Raw genomic sequence first — 18225 nt, 5'->3', positions numbered from 1 at the left:
ATTAACAGTGGTTTGAGTTATAGACCTAATTAAGATAGCATCCTGTGTAGGCCCTCCAGCTCAGTCCCCCTGAGATGATTCAAAAAGCTGCTCAGAAGCAGAAGATGATGTCAAAAACTGATTGAAAGACCTTTATTTATTTTTTTCTACGAAGACTACTTACTGGTTGTTTTCATGGATCTTAATCATACAATAAGGTCCTGATGGAATTATCTTTTTTCCAAAAAGAGGTATACTGCATTTTCAATGTTTTTTTCATATAAAAATAACAGAATAATTGAGAAAGTCTACTGTGAATTATAGCTTCTAGGGAGATATTTTATGCTCTTTTCCTGCTTCGCCCTAATTCCTGTCTTCTGATTGGCTTTCACAGCTCAATATGGCCAGACTCTCATAATAATAGACTAATCCATGCGGGCTAGTGCGTGTGTTTCAAGGGGCTCTCTGCATTTGATGTTGACTGTTTTTCCTCAAGCTAATCTGAAGCGCGGCGCAGTGGCACATGACACACAGGTAAACTCTCTAGCCCACTGCCAGCCTGCTCATCGCAAGGGGAGGGCGATCGCTGCAGTGTTGCCTAGAAACAGAGACAGAGGTGCCCCTGTTGCTTGTAGTGTTGCTAAGAAACTGGGAAAAATGTTGCAGTCGTTTACGGTGTTTGCAGAGTGGCAGAGAGTAACATGGTAGGCTACAAGCAGGGCTGATGTTGTCTGTGTTTTTACAGCGTCGAATGAACCGAAGGGTTCAATAGAGGACACAGACTTACAAACCTTGAGGCTGTAGGTGAAAACCAGAGACGATTCTGAACCGGAACTTAAAGTGTGGGCGAACATAGAAGAGGATGCGTCTCTTGTCATTAGTAACAGAATCTCTGTCTCGCACATAGATGCTCCCATGCGCTCAAACGCACACACTCGCCTCTCTCATTAAGAAGATGGGAGACTTGCCTTGGCAGCAGAGTCTAGTTTCTGCTGCTTCCCACGTACATGCTGCTGGCTGCAGGCACAAAGAGAGCCTGTGACACAAGGAAGTGTCCTCACAGAGCGGCTAAAGAGAGAGAGAGAGGGATGCAAGGGAGGAAGAGAAGCAAATAGATGAGCATTGTGAGTGCAGCTTAATTAAAGACAATAATGTTGTTTTTGTAGCGCATTCTCAAAAACAAATGGCTGACTCAGGGAGGTGGAGATGGCCTAGTTTCCCACTCGAGAGGAACTCTCAGCTTTTAAGAGAGTTTAGATGAAGTGGGCTTGTAAAACATCTTGTTGAGGTGTAAGAATATACGGTATATTTTATACACGGTCCCATGCTTGATTTGGTGACCCGTGTTAATGACCTATCCATCAAATAAACATTGGACTGATTGTCTTGTGATGTGACAAACTAGCATGACCATAGGTCACACAAATAAAGAGTTTATTCAAAAACAAAAATTCTGTCACCCTTCACTCACCCTCATGTCCTTACACAGCATTCGTTTTTTTTTTTTTTTTTTGAAAAAGAGATTTTGAAAGTCCAAACCTTTATTGACTTCAATTACATGGACGGATCAGCCAGATTCAGAATCATCCTTCTTTTGTGTTTTCCAGAAGAACATGAAGGTATGATGACAGAATTTCCTTTTTTTGGGTGATCTATTCCTTTGAGCAAGTGTGCGAACTCAGTTCAGATGTATGGAAACATTGTATCAGACTTCATTTACATTTAAAAGAATTTAAATGGGTCACATTATAAGGAGTTCTCCTTGATCTTTTGAGATAAAAGAGTTCATTTCACTGTTAAATATACTGTAACTTTCAGAACTCAAAACTTCATGCACTCCAACCCAAAAACAGCATTTTAATGAAAGCAGGGTTCTCATGTAGATAGCTCACATGGTAGAGATAAGTGAATGCACTGACACATGAACACATGCATTTCCACATGAACACTAGATTTTGTTTGGATATGTCAGGAACATGGCCTTCTTGCTTCATGTTCTTGTTTCTCTCTCGGCAAGGACCTGCCTAAATTGAATGTTGCTGAGTTATGTAAGTAAATGGTACTTGTGCTTGTAATGTTCCGTCAAATGTTTGTTTTCAAGGACTAAAGATCTGGCAGAATGAAAAGTGAAGTGAATAACATTTTCTTTCATTTTTTACCACTCTCTTAAGAGAGTGTTCCCTATACTTTGTCATTTTCTCTTCATATTCAAGATTTTAAACCATTATGAACAAGACACAGAGACAAACCTTCGGTGCAGAATGAGTGAAATACTGACACAACCATTTGCATGTCATTTGCTATATCACTTTTTTTTTTGGCCACCCACTAAGATTAATTTTGCACTTTTGGCAAGAATTCCCAGAAAAAGCAGTGGTATACCAAAACCTTTTACCACAAAAGGCCCAAAAACTTGATTGAGGGATGTGGACCAAAGGTATATGTTACCTTTAAACAAAAAAAAACACTATATTCCATAGATTTTAATGCAAAAAAAATTTAATATATGACATGCTGGCCTTAAACAGACAAATCACATGTAAATAGATTCATGTTAGGAAGGCAACAGAGATGTCTTTGGTCCTCAGAGCACTATAAATGTGTATTGATTAGAGACTTCTATTAAAAAGCGTTCGTCACTGACAGTGACACTTATTTCAGTGCCTTCCCTGTAATTTTGTCTTGGTCACAAATGTCAACACTATATGAGTCCACTGATGATGGCGGATGATGGCGTTATGGGCTGTGTTTAAAATGCATGAATGAATGTACGTGGTTTCATCTGCTTGTACATGTAGTGGGTGAGCCCGGGCCCGGACTGAGCATAATCCCAGCTATTAAGAATCAGTAATCAGGCGTGATCTACCTCTACAAGCACTACTGCTGCCTCAGCTGGTGCTATCATCACACATTTCATTAACCCTACATTGGCATTCTCTCTCTCCATCTTGTCTTTGTGTCTCCTTCTCTGCCGTTCCCGGACTGAATATGTCAATCAGGGGCTTTTGATCTGCCTCTGTTTTGTCTGCACTGCGCCCTTTGTGTTCCCTTCACGTACATGTGCATGTCAATCCAGCACAATAAGTGTGTCATATAGTTCTACGCCCCAGCTTAACACTCCAGCGCTTTTTGACATGGCCCATTAATTGCTTGAAATGCTAAAAACTGTCGAAGTCACGAAGTCCAAAGTCCACACATTACGTTAGCAGTGTTGCACTGTTGGACTGAGAGACGACAGGGTCATATGGAAAGAGAGAATGAGTATAGATCTGTATGATAAAATTATTAGAGCATGAATGAAGTTAAAATAAACAGACATTGACAGGTTTATTGATGGTAATGCGAAGTGGCTGTACCCTCATCCCATGATCTGCTTTCCAAATCTCTAACCTTCCTCATCGTTTACTATTATAGTCTTTTTCCTGCCCTCTTTCTCTCGTTCCCAGTGGAAGGAGTACTTTTATAGTGCCTCTATCTTCGTCTTTGGGCGACTACTCACTCTTTTTAATACATCTGCTGTTATTTTTATGTTTTCCTGTTGTTTCTTTCTGATTTTACCTGTGTCTTTCTGTCTCTTGCTACATTTTACTTCTATTTCTGTTAGTCCTTGGGTGTGTTGGCACAGATTTTGCAATTCATAATCTTGATTTAGACTTTTTTGTTTAATGTGCTTGCGTATCACAGGTTTATTTTGCTCCTATTTCTGCATGTGCACATGTTTAGAAGTAAACATCTGTAATGCATAGACACTTCTAGGCTACTAAGTAGCCTTTAATACGTATACATGCAGTACATCAGAATCATACATACGTATTTTTCAATCTTTATCTTACAGTGATTTTACAGATTTACATTCTAGATTTTCAATGAGGACTTTTGGACTACACTGTATGTAGGTGGAGGAAACAATGTATGTATGAATGAAAGCATACCGATTAGACCCAGAGAGAGTGGGAGAGGTTGGAGTTTGGCAGCTCTTTTCACTTTGTAGGGTTTGTGGGGAATCTCTCGGTCCCCCCTAGGAGGTGCATGGAGATGAACTAGGTTGCAGATTCTGTCCCTCTTAGGTTTTCCGTGAATGGCCATCTTGGCCATTGGTGTGTTTGTCTGGTTTGTTACTATTGTCTTGTCATGGTTGAAACTCTGGACACGGAAAAGGTCAGCAAGGGCTCTGGGTTTTCAGTCCTGGTGAAATGATTACAGAGCTCTGCAGTGTCGGACGCTTTTTCCCACAGCCTGTAGAAAAAAGGAGGGCTGGAGCCCAGCCAGATGGGATTGCTGTTAGCAAGGCCATTCTCAGGGAGCCCCTCAACCCAGCGCAAGAGAGAAATCTGGACCCATCACAGAGGGAAAGTGTTTAAATGTCTATGTTATGCTGCAGTAATGCTAAATTCACCCAAAATGGCAGCATTTGGCAACTTATTAGTGTCTTATTATTTTCCTATACTGAATTCATGATAAATTGTCTTGTCTTTGCCTGTCTTCCACTACTTATTTATCAACTGCTCCCTCTTATTTTACATAAAATCTTTCATGCATGTTATTCTTTTTTATTGCCTTCATCGTCTTCTTTTTTCAGTATCCTAAATTTACCCCATGTTCTTAGATTCTTAACTCTATATTGCCCTTGTAACACTGTTATAAAGATTCCTATAAATGTTCCTTTGCAAATTTTAAGGAATTCCCCATAAATTAAGGAGTTGTAAGAATTCCATTAACCCTGTGGAGAGTTTGGAATGTCTGAAATAACCAGAATTCTGTTCTGCTCCCTGTAATGAACTCGCTGACAGCACCTTTTTGTTTACTTGAGTAGTTAAGTGCAGTTGTTATTTAACATAATTGGCCTTACAGAATCTGATTCCATCCTTCTGAATAATCAAACACATTCCTAGAATCTTCTTATCTGCTTGTATTAAACAACATTCCATCATAAATGGATTTTTTTTGTCGATCTGAGGACAAGATGTTTGAGAACATGAGGTCAGATAGTCCCATCTGTTCTCTGCAGTTCTATTCTAGATTTTACAGCTGTACGTGAAAACATACAGTACATTATTTGTTTAAACAATGTCATGAAACAACGTCTTTTAAGGACTTCATGATTCATGAGTCCATCTTACAAAGGTTGTTCTGTGTATGTCGTTTTTTCCCCTGTAAAATGGATTGCATTTAGTGTTTGTATTTATTCAGTGTTAAATTTTCATGCGCAGCAAAATGGCAATGAAAGTAATTACAACAACTACAGCTGTACTTGTATGTGTGAGACAGAATATGAGATGGTGTATCGATTCGTGTATTTATAGTTACACTGTTGTGGGTATTTTCTGAATGAAATTAATTTTTCATGAAGACACCGACAATCTGGCTGGGGCAGCATGTTGTTTGCGTGTGTTTAATGGGCCACAGGGTTAGTGGTTATATCATCACAGTCAGTTTCAGTGGGATTATAGCAGGGCTAATAGTTAGTGGATATTACAGCACTATTGCATGTATGTGTGTGTGTGTGTGGGCATGTGCTATGTCTGTGGTCGTATATGTAATCCTCTTTGTCACTGTGACACACAGACCGAGTTTTTATGAGACCTGGCATGCCTCTACTTACATACGCCTGTGTGTTTGGGTGAAGCTCAGCAGATGGTGCCTAATCATTTCAGCCATCAGGTTTAGAGGTGGAGGGCATGTGTGTGAGGTGAAAGATACACGCATGCATACCCATGTGCATTTACACATATGCTCATATACAGCTCTGCACTGATCGTACAGAGCTGTTAACCTCTGCAGTGTTGTGCGGTGTTAAGGTGCTCCTCTGTGCGCTTTTATAGGTTATCTGATTGTTCTTACAAATGAACTACATGTTTTCAGATTTGTCTGAAATGCTACAAAGATTTTATTGAAGATTCAGTAAAAATGCTCAAATGTATGCTGATTTAGGGCTTCGTTGTTGTTTTAGAGCACAGAGAATATGTGTGAGAAAAATTAATGATAATAACCCATATGAACTGAAACTTATTAGCATTATCTTCAAAAACAGTTTGAATATTTCATGTGTAACTATGCAAAAGGTGCTTGCTTTCACCCTCCACCAACCCCAGCCTGCCCTTTATCTGTCTGTTCATCATGTGTCTTTAGTTAAAGGAAGAGTACAATCGTTTTTGGCTTGTTTTTCTTTCTTCTCAGAGCTGCTGTCCATATGTGTAGTCTAGAGCTTCTTCCCAGGGAGTTCTAATATATTTTGGGGAAAGCTTTCCATTAGTGTCCCATTCATTCTAATGGCAGTTGCTTGGCTGGTGTTTTCAGCCCCAGAAGTATGTGAATTGGACGCTGCTTTTTAGAAAACACTTTTTTGAGTCTTGTAGCTGAACCGTAAATACCATTTGACAGATCATGCTAGAATTGATGTCATTTTCCAGAATGACTAACAGTCTATTTCATACCATCAAAAGCTCTTCATAAAATGTTTCACTTCACTAATAAAATACATTTTACACCTTTTAAATTTAAGATGCTAGTTTTATTAATACTATTTATTTAACGTTATATTATGTTTATTTTGAACGTACTGCTTTTTTAGTGGAAAAACATATTTTTCATTGGAGATTCTGGAGTTGACCGTTCAAACCTTGACCCCTGGTTCATCCTCTTTTGCCCTGGAGAGTGTCTGTTGGCCTTCCTCTTTACATCCTGTCAGCACTTCTCCTGTCCTGACATATGCAGAAACACACTTCCTCTTCTCTCGTTTGCATGCATACAGCATGCACACATTTTCTCAATCTCGTCTCAGTTGCCACTCCTCACTCATTATCTGTGCATCAGGAAGTAAGCTGGCTAAAATGAAACATCAATGGGTCACATCCTTTTAAGTGTCTCCAGAGATTGGGTGAGATTTTCACCAAAAATGTTTTATCTCTATAGTGCACATCATGCATAGTTGTATAGGGAAGTTTGTAATTACTGGAATGCTATCAACCCAACAAGAAGAAAAACTACATCACATCTGTAGCTGTAACCCTATAGAATATATTATGACATAGAATTCAGCTTATATGGAGGAGTGCAAGCATATGCAAAGAAATGCTATATTTTCCTGCAAACCAAAGTTCAAGTTAGGTGAACTGTGACCCATGAATTCCTATAGCAAATGTTTGACCAGAATGTAGTTTGCATTGTTAGGGCAAAGTAGAGGACATTGCACATTTAATGCATTGCTATTTCTGTTTTTTATTTATTCAGATCAGAAGCTCCAAAATGTGTCTTTCTTATATCTCATCATATTCTGTTTCCTATATTAACAGCATAATCCAAAGTCATTTGCTTTAATTAAGATATATAAAATTATAGTCACAATGTTTCTTTGGCATATTTACTACCATTACTACTACAACCTCAGTTTTTCTACAGTACTATGTTTAAACTATGGTTAGTGTTGCATTGGTTTAACGATTGGATTGTTTTGTATGTTTGTTTTATTTGTGGTAAAACCATGGTTAATTTTTGTAAGAGTTGTCTTCACCTTAACATTTAAGTCTTAACATTTATAAATAATTTTATAAGAGTCATTTATAAGTCATTGCTGACAAATTAAGACCATTGGAAGTTGAGATACCACTCCAAATGATTCAGTGCATGAGTGATCTGCCTGAATGAATCATTTTCTAAAAATTCAATTTGACATTGCTAGTTCTCATTCATCAGCTTACACACACACACACACAAACACACACACACACACACACACACACACACACACACACACACACACACACACACACACACACACACACACACACACATCCTCTAAGGCTTATACCCTAGTAAAAACACCTAAATGCAAACTACCTCTAAGGAATTTCACACTATCCAAAACATTATCCAACACTATCCAAACATTATTCTCCTAAGAGTCTGGGAAGGGGTTAGGAAAAGAGAAAGTTTGGACTATGCACTATGGCAAAAGCTCAGATGAGCGAGCGTTTGTATTGTTTAGTGCTGGTGAGCTCATGTCCTCCGAGTGCTGTTTTTACCGCCTACTGTACATGGATCCATCAGCCATGAGGTCATCGTGTTTCCTGAAATACTTTGGCAAATCTCTGAAAGAGTCGGGACGGAAAAAGAAAGAGTGAGCAAGATTGGGTGGATTGATCCAAGAGCAGACTGAAGAAAAGTTCAACTGTAAAAGGGTTACGATGATGCCAAAGCGCGAGAGGAAAACAGAAATAGGCAGAGGGTGAGGTTGTGCTATATAATGCATGTTTGGCTAAAACTTCTATAACATTTTCCCCCGCACTTTTTCTATTTAATGAAAAAGACATCTGGTGTCGGCAGTGGCGTATTTTTAGCCACGGCGCTGTTCCTTTACCAAGAACTTCCTTTTAGAGTAAATATTTCTTGCCCTCTGTCTGTTTCATTCTCCTTTCAGCCTTAGGAGGACTGGGTAAGCGCTTGCTAATCAAACCCAGTCCCTGTCATGGCCTGTAGCCCAGCTGATTCCAATCATCCTCCATTATACCACCATAGTTAACAGCTGCGCTGATTGGCCCGCTGGCTTTTGTCTTGCACCTCTGGGCCAATCCCCTGTTTCGGGTTCACGTTAAACAGGTGATCACAGGCTTTGATGTGCTCTCCATAAGCTAAGCCAACATTCCCGATTATCTGCGTTGCAGCATAGCTCATAATGCTGCTAGCCTCGCTAATGAAAAGGTTCACCCAGCATTCACCTTAAAACCAATCCAATAATGCCTTTAAACTCCCTCTGACTTTGTTCATGGACGCCTTGATCTTTGCGTTGAGTTTCCATCTGGAAAGCATCAAACTCACAGTCGTACGATGGCTTAGAGTTCACATTTTTTTCTGACGCTGAAGAACGTTGATGTACCGTGACTAGGAGGTTAATGTGTTAATATGAGTGTGTGAAGTGTTAAAACTAACAATCATCGTTACTGATTAAATTTCACACACTCAACTGAGCAGTTGAGGAGTCTGGTTTGGTTTTGTTCATCTTTCAGGTCACTGAATAACCAGGTTGATTGTTTGAAAGTGGTCAATTAGGGATTTTTGGGGGGAGTTTGCATTGAGATTTTGCAATATAAAGGGATTCCAGGACAGACAATGAATGAGGCTTCTTCGTGTCTGAAAACGGGTCTGGTCAGGGAGATCAGAAGGTTGCGAGAGGAGCACACTGACCTACTGTTGTTTGGTAATGAATGACCAGAGGGCCTTTCTGATCTGGATCTATGCTTCTAACTTTGGTGATGGAAAGTTTCATGTCTGGATTAGAATGGCACATGATCGGTGCTTCAGTGTCTCTGAGGGTTTGTTGGCCTCAATCAGAGGGACATTGAGGCCTGCAGACCTACTTTCTTATCCTCATAATTAGACTTTTTTTAACTGCTGATGTGTGTTAATGGACAGTATATGGCTTGATGGAAGATTGGAGGCACTTAGCTCCTCTCAGATATGAACTGACCTCACTCTTTAGACTTGGATGTCCTTCTGGGCCTGAAAGAATATGGATTGTTGATATTTTTGGAATCTCGCTGACATTTGGGATTTTCAGCAGAGTATATCCATGCATCCATGCGTTATGTAAACAGAAAGACACTTTGTGTATTGTTCAGGGGCCGTAGCTGTATGTTTCTCAGCCTTGCTATAGCATAAATGGATACAAAAAACATATGCACTTCAACTAAGTGATCCAGTGTTGCAACATTAAACTTTTTAGATGTGGGGTCAGATTTTTTGGGGGATTGTGAAGGAAATCTCTTACCAAGATTCAAATTATTTGATAAAAAAATACAATAATACTGTCAAAAGTTATTGCAGTTTAAGTAATTGTGATTTAGTAAGTTTTCAGGCTTCAGTGAATAACCCTTCAGAAATCATACTGATTTGCTGCTCAAGAAACATTTATTATTATTCTTGTCGCTTTTATATTATTATTATTATTATTATTATTATTATTATTATTATTATTATTATAAACAGTTGTGCCTGCTAGATATAAAATAATAACAATATTGTTTTCCCAGGATTATGATGAGCTGTTCAAAAGCTGTATATATATTTTTAAACAGAAATCTTTTGTAACATTATGAATATATTTTCTATAAAGTTTGATTAATTTAACAAAGTAACAAATATAGCAAATGAAATAATAGTTCGTTTGACCCTAGTGTGAACTTAATGCTTCAGTTTAAGTAACATCTTATAAATAGCAGCTGCTACCCTACACCACCCTGTACATGTGATCTGTAAGATTGAGTATGAGCTCTTCCAGATGTCTTAAATGTTGGTCTCAAGCCAATAAAAGTGAGGACAGTGTCATCTAGAGAGACATGTCCCTGCACGTCCCTGCATGTCATGCATATAATATAAAATAGTAATAATAACATTGCAAGCACCCCTTTCAAATGTATGTGTAAAAGTTGGCAGGCATAAATCCCAGAATGACAGAGTGGTGAGATGTGAGAAAGAGTAACCTGGTGTTGATCATGACGTCAGGTACGGTTCACCACTCTAGTCAGCCGTGTTACTGTAATGCAAAGTGACACACATACACTCTGACTCAGTGCAGCACCTCATCTGACCTCACAAGTCTCTCTCCAGGAACTGAGCTCAGCCAACGGGCAATGTGCTGTTATGCATTATGAATACATGCTTTATGTGCACGAGTAAATTATATATTATGTCACTCATTGATTAGGATTATTAGTAGTATTAGAGTTCCTGTATTCTTAAATTTAGAACTAAGTAATAATAATAATCACCATTATATAGCTTATTACCTTGCAGCCTTTTGCATTCGAAAATGTATTGATTATCAAGGGCTCAAAAGCCAAGTTCCTGGCAGTTCTCTATACACCAGTCACACTATATGAGTGATTTTGGTGTGAAAGAAAATACTTCAGCACAAAAAAAACCCCACACTCCTCTCTGCAGTCAGTTTTAACGTTCTATTTTCTCTATGGTACAATTAATTTTCTTTTATTTTCCACACATATTCCATTCATGAGCTCTGCAAACACAGATAGGTGGCACTCAGAGAATGGTTGAACCTTGCATGCTGTTTTTCATGTCCACATTTCCAACCCAGCACTGTAGGATTAATAATTAGGAATGATTATCAACCTAAATTGGGTCAGATCAACCCCCGATTCCCCAACAGTCTCAACCCAGCATTTGGATTAAAAAAAAAATAGCCCTGCGCTTTTTGCGGTGCATTAACATTTATTTTTTGTTCATGTTTTTATTCATGTATTCGCCTTTTTATTTATTTAATGAAATTCACGCAGTGTCAGGTCTGACGCAGATTTCAGTGTCAGTGATTGTCAGTGTTTCTTTATGCTGTGCTTTCTGAGCATCTCAGTCTAATCAGAAGCAGTTTTTGGGGGCAGAAGCTCTGAGGTACAGATGCATGCTGAGAGGAGAATCAAGGCTTGCATGAATTATGCTATTTCATGTGCTGCTGCAGTCAGCGTTTGTTGTCTCAGTCTTTCTCTTTCTTCCTGTTAGCTCTGCTTTGCCTTAGCCTGCACTCTTAAACAGCACAGAACAGTATTTTTTATTTATTTATTTTTTTTTACAAAAACTGCCCAACTGCAGTCTGTTCAAATCAGGACTATACAGTAATATGGAAATAATATTTAGTTTTTTCATATCTTTTCTTGTTTAAGGCATAAATCTAACATGGAGATTTATGCTTAAAGTTGCAATATAACAGAGGCAGAGACAGATCATTTTTTTCTGTATTGTGACGCACATCCAAGTGAAATGTATTTTCAAAAAAAAAAAATGTGGTAAGGGAACGTGAGTCTGCTTGGAGGCAGATCTGAATGCAAGCTTGAGGTCGAGTGTACAAGAGAAGTAGGATTTAAGAAGACTAAGTTATTGGAATTATGTCTGACATATATATATATATGTCAGACATAATTCCAATAACTTATTCCACTTAATTAATTTTCGGTGTGTTTAAAATATGTATTTAGATATTTTAAATTATTAACATTTATGACATGCTACTTCTCTTTGTATTTTCTTGATAGCTTTTACAGGAAAACACACACACACACACACACACACACACACACACACACACACTCACACACATGTGCACAAGATGGCAATAAAGTTTTGCAGTGATTCTAACGTTTTAGGGTTTCATCCTGTCTTCAGTCTCTGTTGGATGTCTTGGACTAATGTTAACACCCCCATCTGGCACACTGAATGAAATGAATCTTTTGTTCTCACACTGATTTTGGCAGCGCTGTCTGAGAAAATTAATTTGCCTCTGTAATGGGCTATAAACAATTTTAAAAATGGCTTTAATGTGAAATTTAGTTGACATTTGTCAGTGCAAAATCAGTCCTTAACCTCACGCTCTGATCTATGGGACAACCCACACTGAGGCATCAAACGAGGCTGTTATGTTAGATTACATTTCATTTTAAATACATATTTGAGTATTTTTTTTATGTATTGTATTTTTGTAGCGATATGTAATAATGGCACTCTAGAAGTCCACGAATGTATGATGCTAGGAGCCACAGACCATCTTCTAAACTATCTTGGTACTTATACATACAGTACAAACAAACAGGCACCCACTAAAACCTATAATACTCTTGGGGCCTAGTTCTTTATAATCTCTTGTTCTTAATTGTCGCCTGTTTTTGAGCCAGTACTGGTGTCTCATTTTGTGTTGTCTGTGCTGTAAAATGTTCCATTATTGAGACTCTTCTGATCATTGTCTGTGCTCTGTGTAAGGCGATAATAGATTTTCTTCTTGTATATGCGATATGAATACATAAAGTATTACCATGTTCATGCAGCTGTATTACATCGAAACCTTAAGTGTGTGTGTGTTTCTGTGCGGGCATGTCTGCATTGTATGAATGGTGCAGCGAGAAATAAGAGGGCGGGCACAAATCCTTCGCTGGATTTCATGTCTCTTGTTGCTATGGCAAAGTATGAGCTGGAAGGGCATAAAGCCATAGGAGCAAAGCAGAGGAAACACTTTCGTGTGATTCAGAGAGAGAGAGACGGGAAATAATGATAACACCATTACCTTACTGAGGTTAACCAATAGTTCATGAAAAATGAGCTTGATGTGAAGGAGGTAAATAAACTCAGTTCTTCCTCAATGAATGACTGAATTAAGCAGAGACTATATAATATTAAGCTGAGACTAAATAATATTCATTTAAAGTAGTAGTCATTTTATTCTTTCTCTGGATGCTTGTTGAAATCTTTGGAGTGTATGGGTTTATTCATGTGTGGGACTCTTGTTTGACAGCTGCCTGTTTCTCTTTAGTGATTGTTGACCTGTTTTGTAAGTTCTATTTTACGTTTGTACACGAGTGTATGGAAGCGGCTTGATCTTATATGATGAGGCTTGGGACGACTCTAATGTCGACATCAACTCAGACTATGATGTACATTTATACTTCTGTGCTTCTAGAGACCACATTACCACAAATGCTATTCTAGGTGTCAGTACGAAGTGAAAATGGTACAACGAACAGAAATGTGAAGACAGGAACCAATGAGCATAACAGTTTTGCCACTGTTGAGACGCATACGGTTACTCTAGTGTTCATCCATTCATCCATCTCAGTAATACAGTCAGGTTTTAAATGTATATAAATCTGCATAGCATTAGCATAGAAATTACTACGGGGGCCAAACGATTTTAAGAGATTGGCAAGTGGTGACAGACAAATATTAAAAAGTACCGGGCCCAAGACTGACCCCTGAGGAACGCCGGTAAAAATCTTAGCTAATCTCAGAGCTAATCTGAGGTACACATATCAAAGCACCTGCATCATTCACTGTAGTAATTTATTAGTGTATATCAAAGGTTAGGTCCGTAAGGTCTGGTGAAATGAGGGCAGTGAATGTTTTGGAGAGGTGGAGGCTGGTCTGTGTGGGGGTTTTAGGCCCTGCAGGCTGAAGTCTCTCTGACAGACTTTCATGTTCAGCAGCTCAACAGGGAGTCATGAGGCAACATGCGCCACACATCATCAGGTCTCGTGACGGAGAAAAAAAGAGATGCCTGAATTACTTCTAGGAAAGGGGTGGTGAGGGGTTCGGCAAAAGTGAGGAGATATAAAAGAAGAAAAATGGCTGGGGAGGGAAAGAATGATACAGGTGGAGAAAAATATGAAAAAAATACTTTTACTGCATATTCTAATGTTTTCTTTCCTTCTTTGGCGGACAGTGTACAGTGACAGTATTTCATTACATAATTTGTATTCATTTTAAAACAAATAGTTTTTGTTCTTGTTTAGGTCTCTTTATTTTAAGGTCTAGTTCTCACTAACTGCTAACTATGCCTTTTGCCTTAATAAAACGCTAATTTGCTGTTATTACTAATAGTATCCGTTTCATAATATTTAATGTGATATCATTAAATTAAAAACACATTTATTTTGACAAGTTGGTGGCAAATCTGCATGGTTTCTGGGGTGGAAAAGCCGAGCATGAAGGTCCATCCTAAAAACATCTTTGGGGTGTAAGCAGATTGTATGAGAATCTACAACTAAAATGTAAAATAAATAATCAGTTAAGTTAAATCTTAATGAAATCTTAAGTTGCCTTAAGAGTGTGCTGGCTGTTTTGATAATCGGTATTAGATTTTATTCATTAAAGTATGTATTATATCTAGTGACAATATCAATGGACAAGACTTTTTTAAATGTCAAATGATTGCAACATGATGGAAAAGAAGGCTGCTGTAGTAATAGATGACAGTGTCCGGTCATGGCAGTATATCTGTCCTGTCATTCTGCACAGACTGATTGATTTTTGCACCACTCACTGACCTGTCTGTCCTGAGACCTGCGCTGCTCTACATGTCTCACCCACCATCTGTTGCCCTGGAAACAGCAGAAAGGCTGGACAGTAGCAGCTGCCCATACAGCGGGCGAAAACACTCATAATTCACGTCTTACTTAGACATAAGCAGAGTTGTAACGAGTTTCTGTTAATATTCCTGTACTGTATTTGCCTCGGTACACCTTCTGCTTTATATTACCTATTCTGTGCCACTGGTGCGCTACTTATGACCTAGATTTTACACTGAACATCAAGTGATGAACCATTGCAATACCGATAATTTGTTTTACAAGGAAAAATGGCATACACACTTATTAACATGTTTATGTGAATTGTTTTATGGTTTATGAGGGCATAGTCTGTGTTGGTCTAATATTAGAGCTATAAGTGACAGAAGAATTTGGATTTGAATTTGTATTTGCATATAGCACTGTTCAATTGGGAAGCACTCTTCCATATCTGTCTTTATTCTAAAATTTGGTTGGTGCATTCGTTCACTGTCGTCATCTTCAGATTCGCTTTGTTTACAATGAGACAGCAAGTCAAGATTAACGACGATAATGTTGTGTAAATGCACCTGTACCTCAGCTATTTGTGAAAACTCAGCTAAACATTATAGACCTGCCGCTCTCTCTCTCTCTCTCTCTCTCGTAAGTGCTCTGTATGTCTTTCTGCTGGTCGTCAGCCAAGTAAATGGCCTTGTTTATCCAGTTACTCTATTCAATTAAGTTTGGAAGCCACAGAAGGAATTCCCAACAGACTGATTTCATCCATTTTTGTCTCAGATAAAAACGATCATACAGTACATACTGACACAGAAACACAGAACAGTTATTATCAGGTATGAACAAATATTCTGCTGTTAATACTGTTAATAATGCTGTTAGAAAATAAACTCGTGCACGGCTGGCGATTTTGATGACGGAAGGGATGTATTGATATCAGCTATAATTTTAACTCAAATTAAATTTTTTTTTATGTTATGGCCTTGTTTACGTGTTGAATTGATAGTATTAACATTCTATATTATTTTGTCTATATAAGTTAATATTAATTCATTTTGAAATTTTTTTAAAGGGTAAAATAAAGAGCGTTATTAAATTATTATTTAAGGATTAAATGAGCTTTAACACACTTAAAGATACTCTACTGAAGCAATGCACTTTAAAATTTGGGATAAAAAAGTGTGATCAATGTTAAAAGATGTTGTTGTGCTACCTAATATTTTATAAACATAGCAAGCAAATAATTTGAACAGCATTTATTTAAAATTTTAGGACAGACCCAGACTTTTAAATGTTAATGAGCATCAACAGATACTAATAAATTAAAAACTATATATATATATATATATATATATATATATATATATATATATATATATATATATATATATATATATAATATCTAAGTAGTAATTTTATAAATTAATAAACTATATGGTCCCCATGTTGTTACATGTTTGTTAATTATTCCCCACCTGTGTTTGCTCACCTGTTTCTGTTCTTTGTGTTTAAATACCCTGTCTCTTGCTTTCTCCCTTGTCTGCCCTTAATGTTATTAAATTACTACGTGTGTTGATGCTGAGTTCCTGTATTAAAAGAATAATTTTTGTTATATCCTTTGCTGAGACGATTTACTACAACCATGCAACGTGACACACGTTATACATGCCAGTGCTAGATACGAGCCATTCAACTATTATTAATTTGATATATTATTTTTTATTGATATTGTCCTGGGCAGAAATTGATTAGACAAATACAGTCATTTATGAGGAAGGTTTTTACATCATTACACATGTTGGTCAACTTGTACTTTTCTTTTCCCAGAATGGTCATTTTCACATCGTGGTGACTAAATGCCATGAGAAAATTCAATATGTCGATGCTGGTGTGGCAGTGCGGGTCTTGGCGATGAGGCCAACAGTAAACACAGACTGCTGTAACAGATGGAGGCGACAGCACTCTGTGAATACTGCCACTCTGTACAGATTACTGCGGTAACAACAGTACACTGCTTCAGAGCACACGCCGAGCCGGACATTCTCAAGTGGCCATCAGAGACATTTCAATGTGATATTTTCTCAGAAATGGTTTGCTACAAGACACGCAGCGGGAGAACTGAGCACGCACATGGAGAACATGTAACATTAGACAGATGTTAGCTGTCTTCTTTTACATTAAAGTTGCGAAGAAACAGAAGCAGCAACAGATCACGTCTTCGTGTACGTTCGAGTGAGGTGGATTAATGAAAAAGAAACAAAAAATGTAGGAGGATCTGGTTCTTTTCATTGGCCGTTGATTGGATGAGGGCAGATCTGAATGAATGCTTGAGGACGATAGTGAAAAATAAAAATGAATACACATGCGTACTTTCAGAAAATCACGTTTAGAAAAAATTGTGAGGTAACAAGCAAGACTGCTGCACATACACGCACTAAAGGATGTCTAATTTTTGAAACAATTTAAATGTGTGAAGAACGCCTTTTCCGTTCTCACACTTTCTCACTCCCAGTTTTGTCTTTTGTGATTTTCTCTCACTATCTTAAAGCGCGGTGGCACTTTGACATTAGACACTGTATAATCTCACTCGTGTGTGTTTGTGGGATGGATTAATGAATGGTTGCTGGGTAGAACAGGAGGCATGAGGCAGGAATGTGTTAATTATGAATGGAGCTTCTCTCGTGGTTTACTGGAGTCTCATTGGAGAAACACTCTGTTTGTATGCATGTGTGCCCTTCTGAAAGTGTGTGCGTGTGTGTGTGTCTCATTGTGCTCGGAGCAGCCATGCAGAAAATCTGTGTTAGTGCACATATTACTGCAAAATGGCAATGGATAATAGACACAAGAGTCAAAAGCATGGCAATGTTTGTCCAGGGCAGTCTTATATGCGTTTGTATATAGATAATGAATAGTGTTTGGTATTTTTTTCTGGTCTGATTCTTTAAACGTTCATTAGCTTTAATGCTATTGCTTGATTGACTCATCTGCTGTCTGAGACCGATGTGTATGCATAATATTTAGGCAAAATGAACTCTTTTTAGAATTTATTTGTGTGTATACAGTATGTGCTTTTTGTGCAAGTCATTCAGGGCTAATGTAAGTAACTAAGAAAGTTAGGAGAGAAAATGGCAGATTAGATCTTTTAAATCTTGTTTCTCTGAGACGGCATTGGGATTAAATGGAGTAGAAATGTAAAAGATCTCCACAATGTCTCAAGCTATGTTCCTGTTTGTCAAGGCACCAACATCTATAATAAAAGTCAAAACACAAATGTTTCTAATCAATCCTCCTAATCTGAACCACGGTATTCACATTCATTTTATAACCCTCTGTTCTCAGCTGTGTAATTAAATTCAAGCCTCATTTAGATCTTTTTCTCTCCTTAGAAACTTTAGGAGAATCATCCACACAT

At 38.0% G+C, this 18225-nt stretch overlaps 1 protein-coding gene across 4 annotated transcripts in view; it reads left to right on the top strand.

Annotated features, from left to right (window-relative positions):
- Window positions 1-18225, top strand: part of mtss1lb (MTSS I-BAR domain containing 2b) — a 50225-nt gene that overhangs the window by 18354 nt on the left and 13646 nt on the right. The window lies entirely within an intron of this gene.

The sequence above is a fragment of the Puntigrus tetrazona genome, chromosome 7 (genome assembly GCF_018831695.1).
Source record: "Puntigrus tetrazona isolate hp1 chromosome 7, ASM1883169v1, whole genome shotgun sequence".
Taxonomy (NCBI): domain Eukaryota; kingdom Metazoa; phylum Chordata; class Actinopteri; order Cypriniformes; family Cyprinidae; genus Puntigrus; species Puntigrus tetrazona.
This window is presented reverse-complemented; position numbering and strand designations above follow the sequence as displayed.